Source organism: Typopeltis vanoorti, chromosome 14 (genome assembly GCF_054136105.1).
Source record: "Typopeltis vanoorti isolate ZY-2024b chromosome 14, IOZ_Tvanoo_1.0, whole genome shotgun sequence".
In the NCBI taxonomy this organism is placed as follows: Eukaryota; Metazoa; Arthropoda; class Arachnida; order Uropygi; family Thelyphonidae; genus Typopeltis; species Typopeltis vanoorti.
In genome coordinates, this window is record NC_143562.1 from 90,250,342 (window position 1) to 90,278,069 (window position 27,728).

The window sequence follows — 27,728 nt, forward strand, 5'->3', positions numbered from 1 at the left end:
CAAGTATAACCGGGCCACTTGACTTCAGACTTCTTTATTTTAATAGTTTAAGGACATCGAGTGCTAGGTTTTATCCAACTTTTGAACTAAGTCGTCTGTATCAAGATTTTCCATAATTTAAATAAACTTCTTACCTGTTGAACAGCTACTACTTTTTACAAACACTAAAGTAAAAAACAAGTCACTTATAGAACAACACCTAATAAAGTCACGACCACTCCCAAATTACTACGCAACAATTATTTATTCTAGTGGTATGTATTTTAATAAAAGGTGTCTACCAGGAAGAGAATTACATGCTGTCAACCATCAGAAATAAGTGTATAAAATCCTAGCATAGGTACCAAAATTATATTTTTCTGATTATTTCATATAAATTTTAACTTTTAACTCTAGGGATAAGCGATCTTGTACAAGACATTGTTTATAATACAAACGACACAAATATTCATGCAACTAATTGGTGTGTCGTGTAGATTGTCAACTAAAATATCCTCCGATTAAGTTCTGTCAAAACGCAACGGAAAAAGTAAAATTAAAAAACACGCAGACAACTGTGTCATTAAAACACTTTGTGTGATCTATTACCTTATAAAATGTCCAACATCTCACGAAAATCTCTGCTTTAAGCGCCCTGGAACTGTCATATTCGCTCCAGAAAGTTAAAAGAAGGTTATGGAACAATATAAAATGCAATTTTCCAGATCTTTTCTTGTACAACTCTTTAAAAAAATGCGAATTTCATTTCCTTCAACTTTGATTGCCGTGGCCGACATCGGAAACCAACTGTTCTTTAATAACTCAACTCCTTCCTCCAAAAAATACAAGGAATTGCAATATAATGTAAAGCAGGGAACTTCTACCGTGAGTAACACACACACTAAACTGGAGTGTGGGTGTCCTCATGATCCTTTCATGAATTATAAAATGTAGAACTAAATAATTGAAACATAAACTGATGAATGAAAACTCTCTTCCAGCATTACTATATCAATATATCAAATAACCTGTGTTGGGAAAAATTTATTTTTTCCAAAACATACGATTTAAATACGATTTCCATCCTGTGTCAGAAGGCTAATCTCAATGTAAAGAAATCTTCTGATAAGTTGTCTGATATGTTTAGAAATTTTTATTATTTTATATATTTAGCTATAAAATATAAATGTATCTATAATATTATTTTACTATATTATGTTATTTTTGCGAAATAGAGTATTTAGACTGAACAATAACAATATATCTTAGCCCACCCACAATACTAATGTTTTATAGGTTTTTCGCCGGTGTATCACGCACTAGGTATAAAATAAATATATCTCATAAGTATTCAAAACGAATGACCCGATTTCGAATAATTATGTTTAACTAGGCGTCATCTTCTCATTAACTAAGTGTCGCGGTTATTTGAGCGCTAGTAGTGGCATCTAGCAGTCGTCATATCAAACTCTGGGCCAAGGCCGTTCACATGGTGCAAGTCGCATTCATTTGTAGTTCGTTGTTGCAGAGATATACAAATTTTCAAATCGGGACATTCTTTTGGAAACACTCTGTACTTGTTTAACGTAAGACGTTAGAATTTTTACGTGTTTAATTTCCGAAAGCGCGTGATCTTGGAAAAATTAAATCCTCTGTTTTAAATGTTTTAATATATATAAAATAAAAAAAACACTTCCTCGAAAGAAGGAGAAGAAAACAAACTATTCTTTGTTTTCCATTGAAATATATAATTGAACACCCATTTCATTGTTCGGATGACACGCTGATAAATATATGAATATTGAATCCCTTACATTTTTTAGTTATTACCAGGTTATTTTCTTAATTAATGATATCGAGGCTGTTAAGACCAATCAATTAACCTCAATGTTTTCGCATGTGAATTAACCAGACGTACGAATTAAACGCCAATACATTGCTAATGCTAACTAAACCGATAAATAAACACTGGCAGACAACTTGCGTATTTATAATGGCAATTATTCAGACTTCTTTAGATCTTTTTTTTTTCTACTCGCTGCATGGTAGCCTGGAGGCAAAATCACTCTCTTAAAGGTATCGAAATTTGTTGTAATTTCTACCTTTTCAAGCAGCACTGATTAATAGCAATCATTTATTGTTTTATTACGCCTGTATTTCTCTCCCCAGAGGCTATCTGAAGCTAAAGTTTTTGTCCACAGAGCAGCCAACGAAATGAGATTTTTTTGTACTCGTATGACATCCCCTATAAGCTTTCGATTTCCGCTTGGAAGCCCTGATTCTCTTCCAGTCATCTGCATTAAATTCCCAGTTAATGAGGAGTGTCATTTCTCCCTCAATCGCTACATACGTTAGTGCATGGCCACAAGTGATTTCTCTAGGCCTCTCAGACAAAGGCTGCTCTAACTAACTGTCAGCTAGATACTATTCATCGTTTCATCACCGCTATCAAACATCTGATGCCATAAAGCTATGATTAGATTTTGTGATATTTGCAACTCGGGTTACTTTATGCATTCTCTCTCGTAGAAATTTCCAGAAAATCGAAATCTAGTCCGGATAGGAATAAATGTCATAGGACAAGGAGATTTGCGAGAGGAGATACGTTCGATGCTTTCATTCTACAAAATCAACTAGAAACTCCGAAGATTAATGTTTCTTGAGATGTTTGCTAATTTAATTTTCCAATGTAATCTGTTCTTTGCTTCAATCACAGAAGTAATTTCTTAAACAAAACTTAAAAGTTCCATTTAATGTTTTTAATGGTAAGAACGGTGAATTTGCTTTCACGAAAATTACATAAAAGTAATTTGTCTTATCGAAATTAATTTTGGCTCCTTTCCTTAAATATGTATAAGTATTTTTATAATGTAATTACACGTATATCTTGTTTTATATAATGTATATTAAGTCGTCATAATTTAAGTTACTCCTTTTTTTCATACTTGCCTCGATATACATAATTTAAGTGAGCTACCATATTAGATTTGATGAAGTAATCTCATATTTGAACTTAATTGTTTGATGGACTGAGTCCTTGACTCTGTATCCCTTCATCTGGATTTTAGATTATGGGTGGTGAGATTATTGTGAGCAATTTACCCGCTCATTGTGAGCATTGAGGCTGTATCAACTTTCTCTTGCGATGGAGGATTTCGGTTTTTTATGTTTGAAACGATCTGAGGGTTTGTAGTCCGCTGCCTGTCGAACTAGCTGATTTGGGTGATTATCCGTGATTGTGAAGAATTTCTCCGCAATGCCTGTCATGTAGGTCTTAATATCTGGAAGATTGGCTTCTTGATGTAACTGGATGTTTCTGATGAACCATGGGGCATTAAATGCCGTTCTTAGGCAGATAATACAGAATAAATGCCTAAGAATGGCATTTAATGCCCCATGGTTCATCAGAAACATCCAGTTACATCAAGAAGCCAATCTTCCAGATATTAAGACCTACATGACAGGCATTGCGGAGAAATTCTTCACAATCACGGATAATCACCCAAATCAGATCCATAAAGTCCTTATAAGGACTGGCTTAAAGGGGCGAAGCAAGAATGCTTTTCATCTTCCCCGTTATCTGTAGAGGACAGTGTAGGGATAAGGTGTTATTGAGCTATTAAATTAAAGATCTGATCATGGCAGGAGGGTCACAGCAATAGCCGAGCCTCAGAACTTCATTGGCTACAGCATTGCTATCCAGTACCCTCCAAAGGTATTAATCAGTAACCGCAACCAATTTTGAGTAGGTTGAAATTGAATATCATATTCAAAAGAAAAATATGTAAGATGGTTTTAAAACTAATCAAACCTATAAACAGCTTTCAGAGTCGAACTATGGACTTAAATATACAAATATTAATGGGAAAAATATGAAGGTTTGAAAACTAGAAGTCAACCAATGTAAACTATAAATAAACCAACTAGAAGTAAAGCATTGATTGATTCAGCCAAGAACTCGTGCGGAGTTGCTGTTTGAAAGAATAAAAAAAATTCCAAAATTCATGGTGAGTCCAAGAGGTTAAAGATGCAGTTCAGAAAAAGCACGTGGAAAACACTCATCCAGGAAGTGAGGTGTATTTTAACACAAGCAATAAAGCTAAGATATGTGATATGTAAAAGTAGCTAAACAAAAGTCATAGGAAGACTTCGGTAAGAGTAAAGAAGATTTATATCATGAATGTTGCAAAAATATCCTGAAGACTATTAATAAAAGCTTAGAAATGGAAGAAATACTGTATAAAAAAATCAGAAATGAAAAACTAAACAAACTGAGGATAAAGACTTTCTGAATATCTGGAATAATTACCTGTGAAACTTTAAACGAAACAATGACAGAAAATCTTCACACAGAATGCGGCATAAAATGCATGTGATAAAGAGAATGGTGGAGAGAGAGAGAGAGAGAGAGCTGTCCAAAATGCTACACGTGTATGGTGTAAATGAGACATTACGAAATATACTATGTACATTTAAATTGTAAACATACATTATTTATAGGATGATTTGATGTAAAATCAGGTGTAAGACAAGGATCGCAGTATATCTACTGTTATCATCATCTGTAATAGTCAATTAATATGAACTCCTTAATTTATAAGAATCATCTGTGATAGTCCATTAATATGATTAATATTAATATGATCTCCTTAATTTATGCGGATGGTATACTGTATCAGTGTTTTAGCATTGATATTCAGGAATATGTAATCGGAGGCCACTTAAACAAAATGGGGAAACAAACGGTTAGCAAAAAGGTGTCATTTTGGCCAGGATGACATGAAAAATACCACGAGGAAGATCGGGGTCTTGGATTGATTCAGTTGGAAGTGTCCTAGAAGACCGAAATATTAAATATGCCTATCGGAGTGCTGACAAACTGTTAGGACTCCAGTATTGTCCCGAACCGAGGAAAACTGTTGATAGGAAGGTAGTTATAATATAAACTTAGACCGGGTTCCAACCCAGCACTTGTGCATACTAGCTGAGCTATGGAGACTCCTACTGTTGTAACGTGATACAATTCCCGTCCATTAGTTTCTGATTAGGAATGCGATCCCCGTGCACTACCCTGTGTCGATCATCGCATTTTGTATCCATTGATATTTTACTTGCTTGTTACACTATCTTTGGTAATACAGTAATTATACATTTTCCATTATTATGTTGCCGTCCAAAAGGGTCATACATAATAAACTACCAGACCTATGAAAGGTTATTTTATTCCGTTGTTACGAAATTGTCTGAGCGATTTGATTTTTATAAACGCTCATACAACAAGCATGTAGGAGATAATTTATACCATAAACTGCCAAAAATTATAGCAATATGAAAAAGGAAAACTATACTATTGAAGATTTCGGATTATATGATTGTTACGGACTTTCTTCAAGAGAAGCAGTCCACAACTGGCCTAGTTTTGATATCGGTCAATTAAGATTAAATTCTTATAAATGGAAAATAAATATAGATAACAAAAAAAAAAAAAAAAAATCCAGTTTTTCCTAAAATTCAAAAACGAACAACTATTCCTTTTCAGATATAGTCCTGGACTACTTCATCGTAAGTTCTCATTTATATATTAAAACCAAGCCTGTTTATTAACCTATTATATGGTGCAGACTACCAAAGGCAAAAGATGTCAAGTATCCACTTTTAGAGATGAAAATATTTAATTAAACTAAGTGGACATTGAGTGGGTCGATTTATCGACCTATTTATCTGTCTATAGTGTGGAAGAATTTATTTTGCGTTTGACAAACTGGAGGAAAGAAGAGGTATATCAATGATCAACTCACTGTGGTTTGCAACTAGTGTTACCTCCTAGTATACGATGTTGCTTTGATCGCCTACTGTTGTCTGCAAGTAATTACACAAAGTGCTTTACAACTGACGATGCCTCCAGAAAATTGGATCCTTAATATAAGTGGTTGCAGTTATATTACCTAATTAGATAAATATGTCATCCACTGTATAACTCTAACTCAATTACTGTTTTGTATTTAACAGAAAACACGGATGTAAGAAAGCGTGTTTTGCAAAAATGTCTGGTTTAAGTAGAAAACATGACTTGGGGTTAATGGAAGCATATTTCAGTGATGCGGGACAAAGTTGAGAGCGTGTAACGTCTGGATTTTTTTAAAATTATTTTTTGTAGTGAAAGCAAGGAGAGAAAGAAGTTTATACTGTTGTAGAGCTTAAGTTGTAATGCAGGTCACATAAGAAATTTCGATACAATGTAAAGAAGAGTCATAAAAATGCAAGTAAATACAATAATGCAACTGTTGCATGTGAAGGGTGTTTGAGTGTGAAAGGACGACGAGAGAATTAATGAAAAAGGACCAAGAGAAACAGAATAATGAAGGAAAGGACAAGAGCAGCGAGAGAGGATACTAAACAAATGAAAAACGCACAGAAGAAGGTAGGGAAATGGTTGTAAAAACAAAAGAAATGGAGGAAACTGGATGGTAAAAGAAGAGGCGATAAGACATGGACAAACAAAACATTTTTTTTTAATTCGTTGGAAGTGAGTGCATTCATGTTTTTATAAAAATATGAGTTCTATGTGACTTATAAAAAGCAGATAAAAGTGTAATTTTGAACAGGTGCAAGATTAGTTTAAAATCGGGTCCTCTATATAATAAAACAAATGCAGTTTGTAGACTAAGAAATATGACGTCATTCTTCCTCATTTGCGCATGATCAGCTTGGTCATGATTGGAAGGTAAATTTCATAAGCTTCAGAGTTTTAGACCCTTTTCAGTGTTAGGATCGTTGCAGTTTTGGCTTGGTTCTAGTTGTAGCACAAAGATGTGATAAATCCCTTACTTTGCTTTGAATATTTAAAAACATCGCTGAAATGATCATAGTTTGAACCTTGTTTATAACCAGAGTTTTCCAAATAATGAATTAGTTGAGACCACTTATCTTGCCTCGTAGTGGAAAATATTTTCCTAACAAAACTATATTTAGGAAAAGCCGTTATTATATTATATTACCCAAGACGGCCTGTCGATTCAATACATTAGCTTTCATTTTATATAGTCATAGTTAGAATTCCCCTTTCACGAAAACTAATCAGACAAAACATGTAATTTTGCACTAGAGCAGCAGCGAGTTTTAACCGGTGTGCCGCAAGATTTATGTAAACGAATTAATTGAAAGAAATAATGTCGTAATTTGCGCATTTATTTATTAGTGTCTGGTTTTCCATCTTTTTGTGTACGTAAATCAATCAAAATTATGCCTATGTTTTGCCAGATTATCAAAAAAATTAAAAAAGAATATATTTTTATAGCGTGCCGCAGATTGTTAATAATTAGTCTAGGTATGCTGTGGTACGAAAAAGGTTGAAAATCACTAAGGATAATATCACCAGCTGGGATATGCTGGGTCCTTATAAGGACTGGCTTAAAGGGGCGAAGCAAGAATGCTTTTCATCTTCCCCGTTATCTGTAGAGGACAGTGTAGGGATAAGGTGTTATTGAGCAATTAAAGCTCTGATCATGGCAGGAGGGTAACAGCAATAGCCAAGCCTCAGAACTTCATTGGCTACAGCATTGCCATCCATTTTCCTCCAAGGGTATTGGATTGAATGAATCCGATATGCTGGGTGTTCACTTAATGATAGAAACAATGTTTCAATAAACAAAACACTAAATGGTGTTTTATTTTATTTTTTGTTATATTCTAGTTATCAAAGGATTCTTAAAAATTAAGTAATTTTTATTAAATAACACAGAATTTCATATAATGTTATATATATAGATGTTTAAAGAACATGGACCAAGCAAATTAACATTAATTAATGTCCTTTGATATTCATGCAAGGTAATTTCTACCAAATCCAAAAATAACTATCTTTAGATGGTTATTTTTGGATTTGGTATCTCTTATTTTTTTATTATACTCTAATTTTTAGAGAATTCTGCAAAGTATTTAAGTAATTATTAATTGGATTATAAAATATTAAAGATATTTTAAAATGTTTGAAAGCTTCTTAAATGAAAACCATTACGTAATTTTTGAAAAGCAATCGTTTGGATATTAAGTTTGGTAAAATCAAAAATGTTATATTCTTAATAAGCCTACAAGATAAACTCCACACAAAATCAATTTATGTGAATGACACTAACATATAAAGGATAACAGACTTATCTAAACCAGTCTCAACATGCATAGCGATGCATGAATAAAAAATACCTTCAATAAAATTTATTTTCGAATGTTTCTTACATGGAGCGATTAAACTACGCAACAGATGAGATCCAGTGGAATGCACCAAAAAAGGAAAAAAAAAAAAGTAAATACACGTTGAATTATTTGAGATTTAAACCAAAGGTACACTAATACAGTCTCTTTCTCTAACATTAAATGACATTATGTTTTCTTGGCGTTTTCTATAGTAATCTATTAAAGTGGCACCCATTTCCTTAAGTAGGGTTCCTTTTTTTCTGTATCAATCAAGAAAATGGACTTTGCTCTAAAGATCTTGATGGCTATATTCCATTTTTCGGAGTTACAAATTACCAAGTCGAAGCTTCTAGAAATAAGGCTTGGTAGTTCAGAGAAAATTCAAAAATATATTTCATCGTTTAGTTAAATAAGTTATCGGAATTTTAAAGGCGTTTAAGAAGAAGGAATTTGAAAATGAAATTCTCCATTATGCTATCATACGCGCCTTATATTGTGGATGTACAAGAAAGAACTGTCGGTGTAAATGCAGTGAAGGAAGCTAATAATGATCATGACTGTTTCGATTTCGGCACACAAAATAGGTGATAGAAGTGCTGAAGCCTGTTTTGCGCGGGCCCTTTTTGGTAGATCAGCGGAAGTCTTCCCTAGTGATCATGAACGTGAGCAGTTCAACTCGGCCGGCATATGTCCGTGCAACTTTCCGGTTTCTTTGCAATGTTTGGCTTTGATGAGTGACCTGAAATGACTCGTGTAGAATGAGGTCAGCGACATCTTTTCTTTCTCTACTGCTGGCTGAAAGATAGCGATAAGAATGGAAAAAAAAAAACTATAAGAGAAATAGTTTTTGAAAAGGAAATATCTTTTCGATTGAAAAGAAAAAATTGTATAGAAAAAAAAGCACATTTTTTAAAAACTTTCCGACTTCCTTAAGATTTGTTTCCAATTTTTTAAATTTAATTACAAATAAGTTTGTGAATTGTTTTTTGCGATCAAGTTTAGCTAATAAAGTACGCTAACACACCATAAAATATCGAATAGATTAACTTTATAAATTTAGTACATTTCAGTGTAAGATTAGATTTTTAGAATCCATGAGCAGTTCAGACTTGGTTTTATTTCAATCTCTTTCCATTTAAAGAGCGTGAAGATTTATATTTCAGGCGTGGCCAACTTCATTCTAAAAAAGGGCGAATATATGATATGACGAGTGGTAGCATCACGGGCCGCACACTTTTAGACAGAACTTAAACTACTCAGAGAACAATATAAAATACTTGATTAATTTAAATATTAGTTAATTTAAATTTAATTACATATGTCTGTTTTTTTTACATGTAACACAAGTTAAAGAACACTGTGGGCGTTCATGTGCGGCAACAAGTTCATCAAAGGCCATTTGGTTTAGTAAAAATAGATTTCTGAGCACTAACCTTTCTCTTCAAATTACGTACAATTTTAATACGTACTTGGCCAACGTATTCTTGGTATTTAGCGGCATGGTGCTGTATGTAGTGGCGTTTGAGGTATATTCCTTGTGCACAGACAATACAGGGGACACAAACAACATCAATAACAATGTTAACTGTGAAACTGAGTCTCTGAAACTGATCACTGTAACCAGAGCAGAGCAAGTCTTTCAACAAATTGAGTAATCTTTTTAAAGCAATTTTGATTCCGTGTGAGAATATAAATTGTTTCCGTCATCAGAAATAATGAATATAACTAGTATATCAATCAGAAATCTGCGGTCGAAACTAATAGCTAAATTGATAATACATATAATTTAATATAGTTTTTATCCTGTCGCGGGCCACATGCGGCCCGCGAGCCTGCTGTTGGCCCACCTAACCATTTATATTTATAATAACAAAAGTTACAATCTCATGGCCATTACCTGAAAAAGTTAAGCAATAATAATTTTTATTCCTTTAATAATAAGAAAAAATATAATTAATGTATAAGTAAAATTATTAATTTTACTTATACATTAATTTTTATAATATATAAATAGTTAAATTGTATTCCGGAACATGAATTATAAATATTTTCAATGATATTTAAGTTATCGTCCCACCCTGCGTTCGAGATAATATCACATTTGTGATAAAACTACTGTTGTTTCGCAGTCTGCGTTATGGGCACAGTATACCTTCTCTGTTTGGGTAAAGCAATACCTATTTGTCAGTATCTCTCTCTTGTGAACCGGAGTTTTAGCCACTGGAGGGGAAAGAAAATCACTCGTATCCCTAGGCCACGCTTTGATTGGTATCATTCGACGATGTCAAGTTCTCCGCAGATGTAAATCGTCTCTTTTCTTATATATTTATATCTTTGAGCTTTCATGAATTTTATGTTGTTTATAAAAGATTGAAAGAGAGATCCTTTTCATAATACAAGCATTAAAAGACACCCATCAATTAAAATGCATCTCCACAAGAGAATTCTGTTAACTTATTGCGTTTATTTTTCATTGAGATTTGCCTACTCTGATACAGTTGTTCACGGTTTTTTAGAGCATGTACTTCTCCAGATGCTTTGATTCTAACAATTAAATAGAAGCTAGGTTTGTTTTAATTTAAGGTTAATCATAATTTCCACAAATCTAACGGATTAATTCACATGATGATGATCAATATTCCAACTAATGGTATAATCACTTTAAATGGTTTGTTAAAGGCAAGTATGCCTTCGATTATGCCACAAAATAGGTATAAAATACACACACACATAAACAATATAGTGCACATTTATTTTATACGGTGGATATGGATTTATTCACTCCATTAGGAAAAGAAAAAGCCTAGAAGTTAGTTTCTCGCTTAACTAAAATGTATAAACATAATCTGATATAAATGGATAATGAGATATTTGGTTCTGCATTTTTATCAGTAACAGCCTGATGACCACTAATATCATATTGTAAATTGATAACATCTCATTTTAACTACTAAAATATTTGAGGTATAAGAAATAGTTCATTCACTGAATATTTATTGCTCGCCAGACGATAGAATAGGCCGTCCACATATTACATGAATGCTAGTTCCGTTGTTTTGACCATCTTGTATATTAAGAGTTCTTCCAGGAAATTATTTATCTCCTCTGTTAGAATAAAAATTGGTTTACTACCATGTGTTCTTCCCTGCAATTTCGTATACAGTTCTAAGGATAATGAGACATATGCCCTTTGATCGAAAATCCATAATTCTGTTTTCGTCACTTATGTGAAAACTATTTCTCTGAAATGCGTTTAACTGAAAATGAATTGTTTATTCTTATATGGAAGTAGCAGGATTTTGCATCCCAGAAAAACCAGTCTGAGAACACACAGCAACATTCATTCAGAAACATAGAGATAGGGAGAGTAGTAATTAAACGATATCTAAAGAATGTGGGGATTGTCTAAGGTGGCGTGTGAATTTGGAAGGGCGAGAAATGTCAAAACGGATTAAGTGGCAATAAAATATCAGTCATGAATATGATGAACGTGTCTGAGAAAACTAACCTGGAATTATGGAAAAGACTCCTCGGGATTGTTGATTAACTAAAATCAACTGGGATTCGGACCTTCGAAGCTATTTAAGTTCCTCTAATAATCAATGAGATAGATTCATATAGGGTGATGAAAATTAACGACATTTATTGAGGTCTCTTCAGTGGGAGCCAGACCCGGAGATGATACCAAGGTTGAAGCAATGCAGAAGTCATATTTACCTATGCAAGTTGCCAAAAGGGTCAAAACCGGTCTGGGTAGTGACCCTTCCCATAATGTATAGCATTATACATGTTCACAAGGAGATGTGCTTTGAATTATGGGATACTAAGGCAAGTGATGTGAAGTTTGTCCACCTTTGCCACGAGTTGCCCAAGGCTGGTATTTTTATCACTTATTATATTTTGTATCGTTTCTTTATCACTTAGAGGTTTGAAGATACATGTTTGTATCTGGTGCAACAATATTTCGCAATTGGATTCACATGTGGTTCATTACTGAAGTGTTTTTTTTTTGGCCAACTTGAGTCCTCGTACAACTTCTTTCTCATAGGACTTTATTTGTTCTTAGCAAACAGCTTATTGTATTATAGATAAGTTTACTGTCTGTCCAAAATAGTTCTTTTATTGATGGATGGATTTTCCTGTCTAATTGAAGAAATAGAAGAATAGCTTCTTAAATGGAACTATTTTGGACAGACAGTAAACTTATCCATAATACAGTAAGATCTTTGCTAAGAGCAAATAAAGTTCTATGAGAAAGAAGTTACAAGGACTCAAGTTGGCCAAAAAAAAACACTTCAGTGTTTTTTTTTTTTTTGGTAATAGAGCAAAGGAGAAGGGGTAAATTCCAACTAAACATCCCCCCCCTTATGTTATACTGATAAATACTTTTGAAGTACTGTTAAAATATTTATTAAAAACAACCCGATTAGGTAATTTTTCTTGTTTCTTAATATTTTAAATTACCCCTTTATTTAAAAATTGCTCGTATAATGGATTTTTCTCATTCCTAAACGTCCTCGAACCGTTTCCTGTCTTGTTCTCCCTGCCCTGATATTTTTTGCATATTTCTTTACACTTGCGTAATTTAAGTTATCTTTAAAAAATCGCATTTTGATTTTTCTTTAAAATAAGTTATTTTTATCCTACTTTAACTTGAAAGTCAGTAAAATCTTTAGTGAAATTCTTGACTTTTATTTTACATTGCACCCGAGGTAACAATTACAATATTTTATTGTATTTATTTTTATTTTTTATCTCGGACAGAAAACAGATATGAGGAGGCGCTAGTGTTGATATACGTTCAGTTCATTATGCCTAAATTGAAACCATCTTTTCTTGTACGTTAATTTTATTCGCCTAAAAATCTCTATAAAAGTAAAACATTGATCGATTTCAGTCTTATATATGAGCATCAACTAGTGCCATCTAGCGGTATAACGTTCATAAAGAAGATTAGCATATTTGAAAGCTGCTGAAGTAGGAATTCATTAAAGAGCTCCTAATAACATACTTTAATCAACATCGAAGAATTAATTTAGTAGAAACACGGGCTTGTAGTCATGCTTGAGATGCATTTTTTTTTATTATTAACAACACACTGAACGCGTTGCAACGTGTGATATTTAGACACTTTCAAAACGTGAAATTACTACTTCTTTCAGGTGAAGCTTTCTTAGGCATGTGGTCCTTAATCAACAGCCATTCCCCCCTCCTAACTTCGCTACCCTCCCTGATAACGATAAAGAAAGGAAGGAGGTTCACAAGTTAATTAATAAACGAGCAAGGAAAGAAAAAATCAAGATAGGAAGTTAGGGAAACTGAAAGCACACACTTGGAGTTAATTATTAGAATCCAATCCACTTACATACCCTAGTTTATGCATCACATACTTGCAGGTGTTTTCTCTAATTAGCTATTCATCGTGTTCGCCTTGCAGGTATCTTTTTATTCCTCTTTTAACCCGATTATGCTTTCAGAGTGCAGTAATTCTTTTAAAATATTTTTTATTAGAGATTAATACTCTACACGGTTTTATCATCGTCTGCTCATTTTTTTTGATAAGCTGTTGTTCAATTGACCAAATGCATCTGTTCTCTTTCTACAGTCAACTGTATAAGGCAAAAGATTTAATTAGTGCTCACGAGCTTGCCGAAAAATTACAACAATCGAAATTTTTTTTCTGGTTGGAAGCGAAGATGGGGGGGGGGAGAGAGGAAAGAACTGTTTTATAGTTATGTACAATATTTATCTGAAAGAAGTTCATAGATAACGGAAATGTTAAAAAAAGAACAATATGTTATTCTAATACATAGCTATGTAAAATAAACATTTATTTAACACAAATGAATATCTAAATTAAACAATAGTGGAATAAAAATAATTCACTGTTTTTCTAAGATTTTAAATCTATACATTAAGGAATCAAAAATAAACTGTTAGAAAGTTGTAACACCAATTTATCATTTAAATAGTTTATTTATATCAACTTCAAACCGTTCGTGACGAGAGGTTGGTGGATTCATTCAATCCAATACCCTTGGAGGGTAATGGATGGCAATGCTGTAGCCAATGAAGTTCTAGCTGAGGCTCGGCTATTGCTGTTACCCTCCTGCCATGACACGATCAGATCTTTATAGCTCAATAACACCTTATCCTTACACTGTCATCTACAGATAATGGGGAAGATAAAAAGCATTCTTGCTTTTCCCCTTTAAGCCAGTCCTTATATAAGGAGCGTTGTATTCAATATAATACTATGTATAGATTGTTATTATATTATTGTATTCAACAAAAAACTATCTATAGATTATTATATATTATGCTATATTATATATTCAAATTGTTCAAAAGGGATATTCAATTCAGGAATGACTAAAGGTCGAATTTTCACCCTAACCGTTTTAGCAGTAAGATTATTCATCTGGCTGCAGTACTTGATTAATATGTCAACAATAGCTTCATCTAGAAACACAGCTAATGCCCTTGAAGATACTGCTGTATGAAAAATTACTATTATAATGTATGATTAGTTATAAAGGATTATAAGTTACATATTTCCAAGCTTCATAAAATATATCGTACAACTTAAGATTGTAATTCTATATCGTAATTTAAAGGAGACGATTGTAATCAGCGTACTACATCCATCAATCATACTCATTGCATAATAGATTATACTTCAGTAACTCTCACCAGTTACCGAAGTATAATAGTTACGGTGTGAGAAAAAATGTTTTTTTAGTTTCTAGAAATCAATCTTGCAACTTTAGTGAAAAAAAAAAACAGAATCCATTTATTTTATGTTACTTAACAGCCTTAATTATTAAAGTATTATCATATCACCCTCCAGTAATTTTCTTGGGGGGAGATGGGCTGAGTCCTTGACTCTTTATCCCTTCATCTGATTGAAGAAAATTTGTTGATGGGGTGTTATTGAGCTAAAAGCTCTGGTCATGGCAATAGCTGAGCCCTCAGTTAAAACTTCATTGGCGATATTTTACTAAAGCCAACTCAAAAAATTAGGACGATCCCTAGACCACTCCATAGTGGCCGAAAGACCGTCCAATTCAGCGTTTAATTCCACTCAGTGACGGGCTCCCCCCCCACCACCACCGAGCAGAACCGTTCATATTCCAGGGAAAGGCATCCACTGACAAAGTCCCTTACTGGGCCATGCAGGAGAACACCCTCCCCGGAGACTCAAATTGCTCCCTCAAGACAAAAACCTTAAGAGCGAAACTCAGCGTCCATTTAGTCGTCTCTTACGACATGCTTGGATTTGCATTGGCGCTATTCTTTCCCGGCCACCACACGGGAATTCCCTGGTAATCTCAATATAGTTTAGACGTACTTATATATTAATTAGAATAACGACAACAAAAAATAAAATGGTGTATTTTATGTTTTAATTAATTCTAATTCTACTGTTTATTTTAAAATTTTAAACTTTAAATGAAATTATTTTAGTTTAAATTTCAAAATTTAAAATGAATAATATATGCAAAAGTTTTGATATAATGAAGCTGTTGTTTTGCGGTATAATGATAGTAATAAAGCAGTATCTGTTTATTTCCCATTTACGATGCCTTTCATATTGAACGTCATTTCCGACATGGTTAAATACTATTGATTATTATTATAATTATTACTACGTGACACTTCCAAGGAGTCATTGGACTCATTTTGGGAGGACACACCATTCCCTTACAAATATCACTCCACATCCACAAAATGAACCAATTACGCAACGACACCACAGCGCCATCTATCACCCGCTACTGATAGTATACTATAATTGAGAATTACCTCATTAAAATCCATAATCCCAAAATATTAACTTCTCCAAAGAAATGATCGGATTAGAAAAGCGCTAAGAATAAAATAAAATTTTGCAAGAAAGAAATAATCGATATAAAAATAATCTATATAAATAATTACTTAATGTTATCCAAAGCGTATTTTTATAGACTTTTCTAATATTTTGCTCATAATAAAACCAATGCTTAAATATTTATTCGCGGTTTTGGAAAAGAAATTACCTTAAAAAAATTCTTATTTGGAATCCAATGACACAACTGATATGGGCCTGTGAATCGATAAATCGAACTAATTCTAAGTTCGATTCTAAACCAAAATAATCGAACAAGTAAAAATATTTGTAACTTATATAATTTTTTTTAAAGTGTAGCATGATTTATGAATTCTGTACTAGTTTCTAACTGAAGAAAATTATATAAAGTTATATATTCGGTATGTTGTAAAAACTTTACAATAAATTATTAACTTTAAATTTATTTGGCTCTGAAATTAATATTAAACAGTTCAAAATATGAAAAAATCAGTGTGGTTTACATTTATGCGTAATCTTTTGTGTTCTGAAAGGTTTTTCATTATCAGATATAAACTAGAATATCCAACTACATTAGAAACTTGTAATCATTATGAAAAAATAATAAAAAAAAACAATTGATGGCTTTCTTAACAAAATTGCTGTGCATTTTGTTACGAACGATATTTTTTTTTGTAACTGAGGCTAATCACACCAATTCAATGACGAGTTTAATCTGGATTGCGATGATGTGAAATGACACATCTGAAACAAGGTAGAATGGAGTCTGCCCTTCTGCCTAGCACCTAACCTGAACATTTATATAAAGCGGGGCGCCTGTCACAGAATGGTTACAGCCTGTCTCGAGCAGAACGCAATTAACCAAACCATTAATCATGCTGCCTTTGAAATGTTTCAGGTGAGAACTGCAGAAACGGCTAAGCGTAAAGTTAGCCAACGATGAAGCACTAATTTTCTGGGTGTCGTTGAATACTGGGCTTTTCAGAGGTACGTAACGAAATGTTGTAATCTATCAACGTCCGACAGTCTGAATCGCATGCAACTGATTTGAACTGCCAACATTCGATACGTCTTTATTAAGTGGGTTCGGATAAGTAGTCAATAAACGACTTAATTGGGGACCACTTCCACAATACCTTCGGTTGGACAGTTTCGGTCCACTAGGGATCCGAAGCGAATGATTTAAGCCTCTTTTGTTCGTGCTAGACATTTATTTACTTACCGTTTGAATTGAAAAGTATGTTGGATTTCGCGTATTTTATTTGTAATATGTACGAGTCAAGTAATTCGAGACCAACGGGATTTGAAACTTATACACCCATATGACAACAGAATTGATTATTGTCTTCCATTTACATTCCCAATCCCCTGTTTCGTTTTGAAGGTGAAAAGAGAATCCGACAATATTAGACGTCAAAACTTTCTTGGTTTTTATTCAACCGCATTGAAACGAAGTCCATTGGTGGTCTGCTACGCAGATTTGCATAACAAATACGGAAAAAACAGACTATTTCTAACAAACGTGTGGCTTTACTTTATCCCTTTGATTTTTTCAATAACAATTTTCAGGACCCAAAGCGACAAAAGGTGTGTCGAAATTATATATACTATCCGTCGTTTTCTGAGCTGCATAGAATTTAATAAAATTGACTTAGGAAAGCTCAAGAACATATCCATCTGATTCAATTTTGGTTTCGACTGGATAATTTATGCTGATAAAATAATTTCCGTAATTCACTTATCTATAATTTATCCTTATACAAGTAAGTGTGCAGGTGTGTGTGAGAAAAACTTTTGCCTGCTTTCCACTTCAAATTTAAAGGTATATATAACATATATCTAACACTAAGAGTGGTTACACAACAAACAGGCTTAATATCAATTCCTTATAAGGACTGGCTTAAAGGGGCGAAGAAAGAATGCTTTTCATCTTCCCGTTATCTGTAGAGGACAGTGTAGGGATAAAGTATTATTGAGCTATTAAATTAAAGCTCTGATCATGGCAGGAGGGTAACAGCAATAGCCGAGCCTCAGTTAGAACTTCATTGGCTAAAGCATTGCCATCCATTACCCTCCAAGGGTATTGAATGAATCAATCACCGCATTTCATGGCCGATTGATTCCTCGGTCATTCACGAAATAGTTCTTAAAAGAACTGGGCGATGGACTGAGTCCTTGACTCTTTATCCCGTCATCTGAATGAAAAAAATCTGTCTGTGTGGATGGAGTGTTATTGAGCTAAAAAGCTCTAGTCATGGCTGGGTAACGGCAATAGCCAAGCCTCAGTTAAAACTTCATTGGCTACAGCATTGCCATCCGCTACCCTGAAAGTCCTAAAAAGGACTGGGATGTTATTTCATTCATTCACGTAATAGTCCTTATAAGGACTGGCTTAAAGGGGCGAAGCAGGAATGCTTTTAATCTTCCCCGTTATCTGTAAAGGACAGTGTAGGAATAAGGTGTTATTGAGCTATTAAAGCTCTGATCATGGCAGGAGGGTAACAGCAATAGCCGAGCCTCAGTTAGAGCTTCATTGGCTACACATTCACGTAATCCTTATAGTCCTTATAAGGACTGTCTTAAAGGGGCGAAGCAAGAATGCTTTTCATCTTCCCCGTTATCTGTAGAGGACAGTGTAGGGATAAGGTGTTATTGAGCTATTAAAGCTCTGATCATGGCAGGAGGGTAACAGCAATAGCGGAGCCTCAGTTAGAACTTCATTGGCTACAGCATTGCCATCCGTTACCCTCCAAGGGTATTGGATTGAATGAATCAATCACCGTATGTGTAAGTAAAGGTGATATCTCAAAAATATCGGACGATCTCTAGGCCACTCATTCGTGGACGAAAGACCGTCCAAATCTCAGCGTTGGTTCTACTCAGTGAACCTCGAGTACCGAGCAGAACCGCTCATTCCGAAGAAAATAATTCCCCGGCACGTACCCCTCAGCGGGCCGTGCCGGAGAACACTTTCCCCGGTAACTCAAAGTGCTCCCTTAGGGCAAAACCTAAGAGAGCGAACTCATTTACCCAGGATAACAGCAACAGCCGAACCTCAGTTAAACTTCATTGGTTCAGCATTGCCATCCGTTACCCTATATGGGCATCTCATATAAAATCAATCACCGCATCTCACGGTCGATTGATCCATGTCGAACCATTCACGTAATCCTTATAGTCCTTATAAGGACTGGCTTAAAGGGGCGAAGCAAGAATGCTTTTCATCTTCCCCGTTATCTGTAGAGGACAGTGTAGGGATAAGGTGTTATTGAGCAATTTAAGCTCTGATCATGGCAGGAGGGTAACAGCAATAGCCGAGCCTCAGTTAGAACTTCATTGGCTACAGCATTGCCATTCATTACCCTCCAAGGGTATTGGATTGAATGAATCAATCACCACATCTCACGGTCGATTGATGCCCTCCATTTGATTCACGTAATCGGTGATATCTTTCTTTATAATAATAATCACATCTGCGAAAGAATTTGGTATATAGTTATTTATCATGTGTAGTCCAATTAATTCTGTAATCTCTGTGATTGTCTAGAATTTTAGTGTGTAATTATACTTTAAAATAGATTGTATTCTTTTTTATCATTTTGCCAATCGTGACTTTAAAAAAATACAATTTTTCTCACTTATATATATTATTTAAGGAGAAGCGAAAATTTGCTCGTGTTTAGCGTGGGCTATAGGTTTATTGTTATTTTTTTTCTTTTTGGAACAAGAGAAGTTTTTACATACAAGAGAACTATTGTTTTTAATCATGATATTAGTGACTATGTACAACTGGTGCATGATGTTTGAGTTCTTTACAATTCAAATTTTCGTTTTAATGTTCGTGGATGGTTGGTTAAGTGCCATTGAATAAATCTTCTATTTTCTTTTAGTTTATCTTATAACCGAAACTTTGGAATGAAGTTCTGCTGTAAAAATATCCACTTTCCAGTTAGTATTGTATTAAGTGTATACCAAAGAACTGTATTTTGTGACCTGTTGAAAGGAGTAGTGACATTTTTCACAAGGTATTTTAGTGTTAGTTTTTATGCTTTTGTATAACGTTTGTAGTTGAAAACAAGAAAAATACTTTAGTTTCTTCTCTATATTATCTTTCAATACGATGCTTTTCAGGATATCATTTATTTACCGACTGTTTTTCGAATGTTTTATTACACTGAAACGTTAAAACATTTATATTTATTTATATTTATATATATTAAATTTCGCGTAAAATATTTCTCTAAAGAAATAGCTTCAATATATTAAATCTTCTGTAAAATATTTCTATAAAGAAATAGTTTCAATATAAAGTAATTGATCGCATAATAATTAAAAAAAAATATTCTTTTCAGGATTTTCAGGATATCAATTTTTTTTTACCATTAACATTACTGACAGGATGGGTGAAGCACTAGTGCTTTCCATATTCCCCTTTATCTGTAATGAGAGTTGTTTGTGAGCAGTTAAGCTCGCCCTCTGAGGGCAGTTGTGTTAGCTATGATCAGTTGAGAGAAGAATAGCCTTCGGTCTTTTGTGTTTGTAGTAATCAGTCTCATTGCAATTGACAGCTTGCACGATTAGTGGGTTTGAATGTGAACTTGACTTCACGAAGAATTTTTCTGCAAGATCACGAAGAAGGGAGGAGATGTAGAGTGCCGGTTTCTCGGTGAATCTGTGAATTTCTGATGAACCACGGTGCATCCAGGATCATCTTAAGGCATTTATTTTGGATTCTCTGTAATTTTGAAATGTTTGATCTTGAAGTGTGACTCCATGCTGGTGAGGCGTAGGTTATGACTGGACGTATTATCATCCGGTAAAGAAGCAATTTATTATGTAGGTCCAATTTTCTCTTGCGGTTGATCAATGGGTAGAGCTCTACTATTACTTTGGAAGATTTGGAGCCAATGAGATTGATGTGCTTGTTAAAAAGGAGTTTATTATCCAATAATACCCCAAGATATTTGGTCTCTGATTGCCATGGGATCTTATGACCAGAGAGTAGGATGTCTTCATTGTTGCAGATCTTTCTTCTTGAAAATAGCATGGCTGAGCTTTTGAGGGGGTTTACTTGAATTCTCCAGTTGGTGAACCAGTTTGCTAGCTCATTGATACTTCCTTGGAGTCTAGTGATTGCTAGGCGAGGGCTGAGCAATCTAGCTAGAATAGCGGTGTCGTCGGCATAAAGGGCCGTAGTAGTTGTTCTTGAATTGAGAGGAATATCTGCCAAAGAAGTTGTGAAAGGTATTGGGGCGCCAGAAGAGAATCCTGAGGTACTCCCGCCAGAATTTTGCGCCTTGATGACACAATTCCGTTGAGTTTTACTTGCATGCATCTTTCATTAAGATATGAATATATGAGTTTCACTAGTTTAATTGGGATATTGTTTTCAATTAGTTTGACGATAAGGCCTTGATGCCAGACCTTATCAAAGGCCTTGGCAACATCCAAAATACAGCAGCAGTGTGAATATGCCAGTTAAAACATGAGTGATATGTTCTGTTAGTCGGTGAGTTTGTTGCACTGTGTTGTGAGCTTTGCGAAACCCAAATTGCTCATTTGGGATTACTTTCTGTTTGTCCACTGCTGATTGTAGTCTTGATAGGATGACCTTTTCTATTACTTTGCCAAGACAGGAAAGACGACTGATGGGCCTGTAGCTTTGGGAAAGTTGTGGGTTATTACCAGGCTTTTTCAGAGGTATAATGTCCGCGATTTTCCAATCTGTGGGAAAGTACTGGAATCTTAAAATGGAATTGATAATATTAACTAGATGAATTATGGCTTTCCGTGGGAGTAGCTTTATTATTCTATTGGCAATGCCGTCAGGGCCGGGGGTCTTTTTATTCTTCAGATGGGAAATAATATTTATTATTTCTGTTGGAGATGTGGGGGTGATGGTTTCTGAATCATCCTTAGGCTGTCTTAGTGCATTTCTAACTTTACGATGAACTTTGTAAATAAGATTGATATTTAAGTTTACGTTAGATGGGCTGCATTGATTTTCCAGATTGTCAATTAGGGCTTCTACTTTTTGTTTATCTGAGTGTGCAATTCCAAGATTGGTTTCAAAGGGGGAAGTGGTTGTCTTTTTGTACGAAGAGATTTTACAAACTTCCACATAGAGTTATCTTCTGGGTTGATTTTCCTGAGTTTCGATTCCCATTTGGAATTCGTGTGCATCTGGAGGGCTTCTCGAACCTGTCTGTTTAAGGTTGTTTTATCCTGCGGGGATCTGGTGTTGTGATATCGCTTTCTGGCCTAATCAGGTCCATTATCTCTTCTGGGATCCAGTTGGGAGCGTGGAAGACAGTGGTGTGAGTGACTGATATTATTGCTGTGTTGATCTGCCTAGTTAAATTGCTTACAGCTTGGTATATTTCTTCTTTTTTTACGAATGACAGGGGGTGGACCGATGTGGATTGGGAGAACCTTAGAGCTTGTCCCATGGTAAGAAAGAATGATGGGGAGAGAGCTGATCTTGAAGTCCTAACTTGAGCAGGATGGGATTATGATCTGAGTTAAGCTCGTCTAATGTCTCCAGCTGGTATTGATATTTCTGAGGATAACTGTGTCTAATACATCAGAACTTCCTGATGGGCTCAATGGGTCCAGCTTCTATTGATGACTTGAGTAACGTGTAGTTCAATAAGGTACGGCCTTTGGAGTTGATTGGAGTTTAGGTCTCCTGCTATAATTATGGAATCCGTGGAGCCGAGGAAGGATGGAGTCTGCTGTCAATAGTGGAATGCTGGGAGGATTGTACGCTGCGTAGATTTTGAGTTTGTCTGTTATTAGTGTGCGTCTCCACACCCGTCACCTCAAGGTTTAGAGTTTGGGGGTTGGTCAGCGAGTTGTGGCTTAAATAATTTTAAATAAAAATAGCTGTGCCACCTCCACTAGAGTTAAGTCTGTCTGTCCTATATAAAATATAACCTCTAGTTTTGGGTTGTTTGATGGTCTGAGGTGGGATTCACTGATCAAGATTATGTCTGGATTGTATCTTTTTGCGAATTCTTGCAACTCGAGAATTTTATTTGTTAAGCCATTGGCATTCCATGCTGTTATCATGAGAGAATTTGGTTTAAATTTTTAAAAATTATAGAGAGCTGTTAATATGGATTGGGATTTTAGATAGAATCTCTTTTTCGAAGATGTTGAGGTGCTTGCTTTGCTGAATTCATGCAGCATTGTTGCAAGTGACGAGGTTACATCTGATGAGAGATTAGAGCTTGTTCGCTCTTGCGATGAAGGAGTCTGGGTTCTTACCGCTTTCGCATATAATTTGGACATGGATGAAGGTCGAATGCCTTCCTGTGTTGCCGAATGTGAGGTATTATGATCTGGAGGGTGACCTGTTTCGTTGTTTGTGTCATTGCTTGGAGGAGCGTGGTTCGTTCTTGTTGATCCACGGTTTTTTGGATGGAAAAGGCGTCCCTTGTAATTAGAGGGATGTGGTCCTCTACAATTGGCACAGCAGGCAGGTGTGGATCTGGGCTTGGTGCAGGAGTTAGTTTGGTGACCCTCGCCGCATTTTAAGCATATGTAGGCAGCTCTGCACAGTCTTTGGGCCCAAACCTCTGCCAATGCCTTCTTCCTTAGAGGTTCGGTTGTAATTTGAAGCTTACAAATGTCGGTAACTTCACAGATTCTTTTTTGTGTGTTGGAGATTTCGACCAACACCAGTGACATTGGTGTTTTATCTGACCTCAACCTTCTACTGACTTTGATTGAGGTCAATCCTTGATTGACGAGGTCAGCTGTGATCTCATCAGTTGTGATGCCCTCAGGCACTCCTTTTAGAACTACTTTTAAGTTCTTCTCGCTTGCTAGTACAAAGGCGTGGAAGGGCAATTTAGAGTTGTCCTGTATTTTCGTCATCATGTGATAATCTATGATAGTGGTAGGGTGAATCTTTACACCCTCTTCAGTATTTCTTGCCCAGGAAAAATTTATATTTTGTTCTCCTAGGGATCTTTAGACTGAGGTCCATTTATCTTTATCTCGAAGGATAACTGGAGGGACCTTTTCTTTTCTATCTTGGGTGATCTGATTTTGGTGAGTTGTTACATCATCTTCCATTCCATTTTCCGATGTTCTGCGTCTTTTATTAGATTGGTCCTCCTGTGAACAATCAAACTGTCGGGGAGTCTTTGTAGGTGGAATAGGTGTAATGTCCTCTTCGATATCCAAATCATCATCTTCAGTGTCATTTACTTGAGTGAAGAGATTCAAGCAACCAGGATAATCTGTTTCTAATTTCTTTAGGATGAATTTGAGAATGTCAAGTGAGATATCTTTGTTTAGCTCTTGAATGGCGTCCTTGATATCTTTTATATTCTCCATCCTTGTGTACAATGAGGGAAGATTCCGATATCTTATTCCTCACGATCTAGGAGGGTGGTCTATTGACAAATTCCTCAGACTCACGCAAGAGTCTACCAGCTAAGAAACGTGTAATCACAAAAATAGACAAAAGGAAGAAAGCTTACCTCTAAATATATCAATCGGAAGTTCCAACCATTATACACAGCATAGAACGTTTACCTCTATATATCATATCATGCCATCTTAACTATTCAATAGTAATCTAATTCAACACTAATAAATTCTCTGTAAATGTATCCTAAGCAAACTGTAATCACCAGAAAATTCAGAAAATCAAGTTGTTATTCAATCTTAACAAGATATCAATTTGTTATTCAATTTGTTAGCAAGATATCAATTTTTTAACAATCATTATTTTAACTTTCTGCTATGTACGCTATCAGTTGGTAAAAGGCTTTTAAAATTACGTTTTATTATGAATAATTTTCTAATAACTTGATTATCTTTAATACTTTATATATAAGGCTACTTCAATTCAAGTTTTCCATTGAATTGTTTAATATACTTTGATATATTCAATTATATACTTTAATAGATTTATAAAACTCCTTTAATGTATGAAGCCCATTGAATAGTTGAATATATTGGAATACTTTCATATATATATATATATATATATATATATTTAAAAATATATATATATTTCATATCTGAAATATATTTCAGATATGAAATAACAGATATATACTTTCAATCGAAGGTGAGTTAGCCGATCTCATACGAAGGTAGCAGGGTTTTTTCTCCCGGAAACTCGGGTTTTTCATCCCGCATACAGACAAATCAGCCCTTCAGAACACACGCAATTTACAGACAAAAAATACTAGTTGAGGTAGTGGTGGTGGGCGGTAGATGGCGTTGATGGAGATGATTCGTGGTAGAGGTTCGGTGTAGTGGTTGAGACAGTTGTAGGTGTCCTCCCGCGATGAGTCTCCGGACTCCTTGGAGGTGTCACGAACAATAATAATAATATATTTGAGATGTTCACGCATGCGCACACTCAGCAGCAGCATCATAAATGAAAACAATCATAACAGCATTAAATTGCAGTACATAGTTTTGTGAGATGAATAAATGTTTTATTTAAAGTATGATATTTTCTGTAAAGCATTAAAATGAAATCATTTATTTAATAAATAAAAAAATATCAAGAGGAATGGAATACATTTTATAAAGATACTTTTACTTAAACACTAATTATGAATTTCTATAATTTACTCTCAATTAACAGAAGCGTTTACAATTCATCATTTCCACGTGTGGTTGCCGGGATAAGAATAGCACCAGTGTAGCTCATGCATATTGTACGAGGCTGCTACCCAGGGAGGGTAATGGATGACAATGTCGTAACCAATGAAGTTCTGAGACTCGGCTATTGCTGTTACCCTCTTGCCATGATCAGAGCTTTATAGCTCAATAACACCTTATCCTTACACTGTCCTCTACAGACAACGGGGAATATGAAAAGCATTCTTGCTTCGCCCCGTTAAGCCAGTCCTTATAAGGACTAATTCATCATCAAATTCCTGATATTGGGAAATGAGGATATGATAGGATCATAATAGCACCACATGACAAGTTCGTATTATTATCGAGAATTTCTTCCAAATGAATCTTTTAAGACTCTAGGTATCGTGAGAACCTATATTTCGGTTTCTAAGACACTTCTTATTCTATTAATAAATTTAGATCTCGGTTTTTTTTCTGCCATCCTGAAAACAAAATAACTCCATTCTCCAGTTTAAGTGACATTCAGATTTTTGATACAGTTTTGCCATACATGCCATCTCTTCGCTCTCAAATTTTTTTCTAGAACTTTCAACTCTCAGATCCTTAAGTTAAAATTAGTTTGAACACTGTCTTCAATGCAGCTAGTTTACTGTTTTAATTTCTCTCATGTTCCACATACATCTTGCTTTTCTACCATACCATGTTTGCTAATTCTGTTGTCCATTTCGATATTTAATTTGCTATCTTCTCTAAAAATTGTGCCTAAATAACTGAAATGTTTTACTTTTCTGTAGGTTCTCCATTGAAGATGTCATTTGATGTTTTCAATGCTCCAGTCTATTTTCACTGAATTTTATTGCTAATTTTCATACCAGTTTGTTACACCTGTGTTCAATTTATATAATGAATCCTGCACAGTTCTACTGGATTTATTTAGGAATATGACATCATTTGCATAAATAAAAAGCTGAATTGAATATGTCCAATTTTGATATCAGGTCTAATGACGCTTTCTTTCATAATATGATCCATAAAGATGATGAATAAGAGTGGAGATAATTTGCATCCTTGTCTCACACCTGATTTAACATCAATCGACCCTCATATACATCCTTCAATTCTAACTGCTGACTTACAACTCAAATATAGACTACGTATTGCCTGATATAATGTCCCATATACACCACATACTCGTAATTGTGGTGTTTTGAAAAAGTTTTCTCTAGGCCCCTTTTCCAATGCCTTTTTCCAGATTGACAAAACTTAAATATAGAGCTTCAATATTTTTCAACTATAAAGTTGGGAAAAACTGAATTTGCCAACCTCTTCTTGGATTGAACTCAGCTTGTGTTCTCTAAGTTTTCCTTCCACAACTGGTCTGATGACAGGGTCGAATTGCAGACAATTAGAGTAGAGCTATCATAGTACCATCTACGATATAAAAATGGGAAAACCGAATGTCAGAATTCTGCAAGGGTGTGTGTGTGTGTGTTATGATCCATCGAGTCGTTTCCGACTCCTGGCGACTCCACGAACATACGCTCTCCATTCCGATCTGTCCCTGACCATGTCTTTCAGAACCTCCAAGTGCACTCCAGTTGCTTCTAGCAAGCATCATCATCTTCTCCAGACTGTCATTTGCTCGCATAATATGTCCGAAGTATGACAGTTTTTTCTTGATGATCATAGCTTCGAGAGAGCAATCTAGCTTTATTCTGTCTATCATTGATTTATAGGTTTGCTTTGCAATCCATGGTATTCTTAGTAAGTGTCTCCAAACCCATAATTTAAATGCATCTATCTTCCTTCTTTCACTCTTTCTCAGGGTCGAACTTTCGCATCCATACAGCACCACAGGGAATACCATTGCATTCGCGATTCTGATATTTGTTGTGAGGCTAATATTTTTATCTTTAAAGATCTTGCTTAAATTTGTCATTGCTTTTTTTCCGAGTAATAAACTTATAACTTCTTCGATACAATAACCATCTTCATCAATTCGGGAACCTAGAAACACAAAATTGTTAACTTCTTCTATTTTCTCCCCATCTACTTCAAAATCATTAAGTTCACATGTTGCCATAACTTTTGT

General features: G+C 34.9%; 1 protein-coding gene across 5 annotated transcripts in view; it reads left to right on the forward strand.

Moving 5' to 3' along the window:
• The window catches only part of LOC150099751 (lachesin-like), a 373,707-nt gene that overhangs the window by 20,422 nt on the left and 325,557 nt on the right, over positions 1–27,728 (forward strand). Inside the window, exon 1 of one of the 5 annotated variants that reach the window (XM_090404153.1) lies at positions 19,970–20,046. The exons of the other annotated variants lie outside the window; for them this stretch is intronic. The gene's annotated coding sequence lies outside the window, so the exon portion shown is untranslated. Of the gene's footprint in view, positions 1–19,969; positions 20,047–27,728 lie in introns of those variants that run through there. 5 annotated transcript variants of the gene reach the window in all.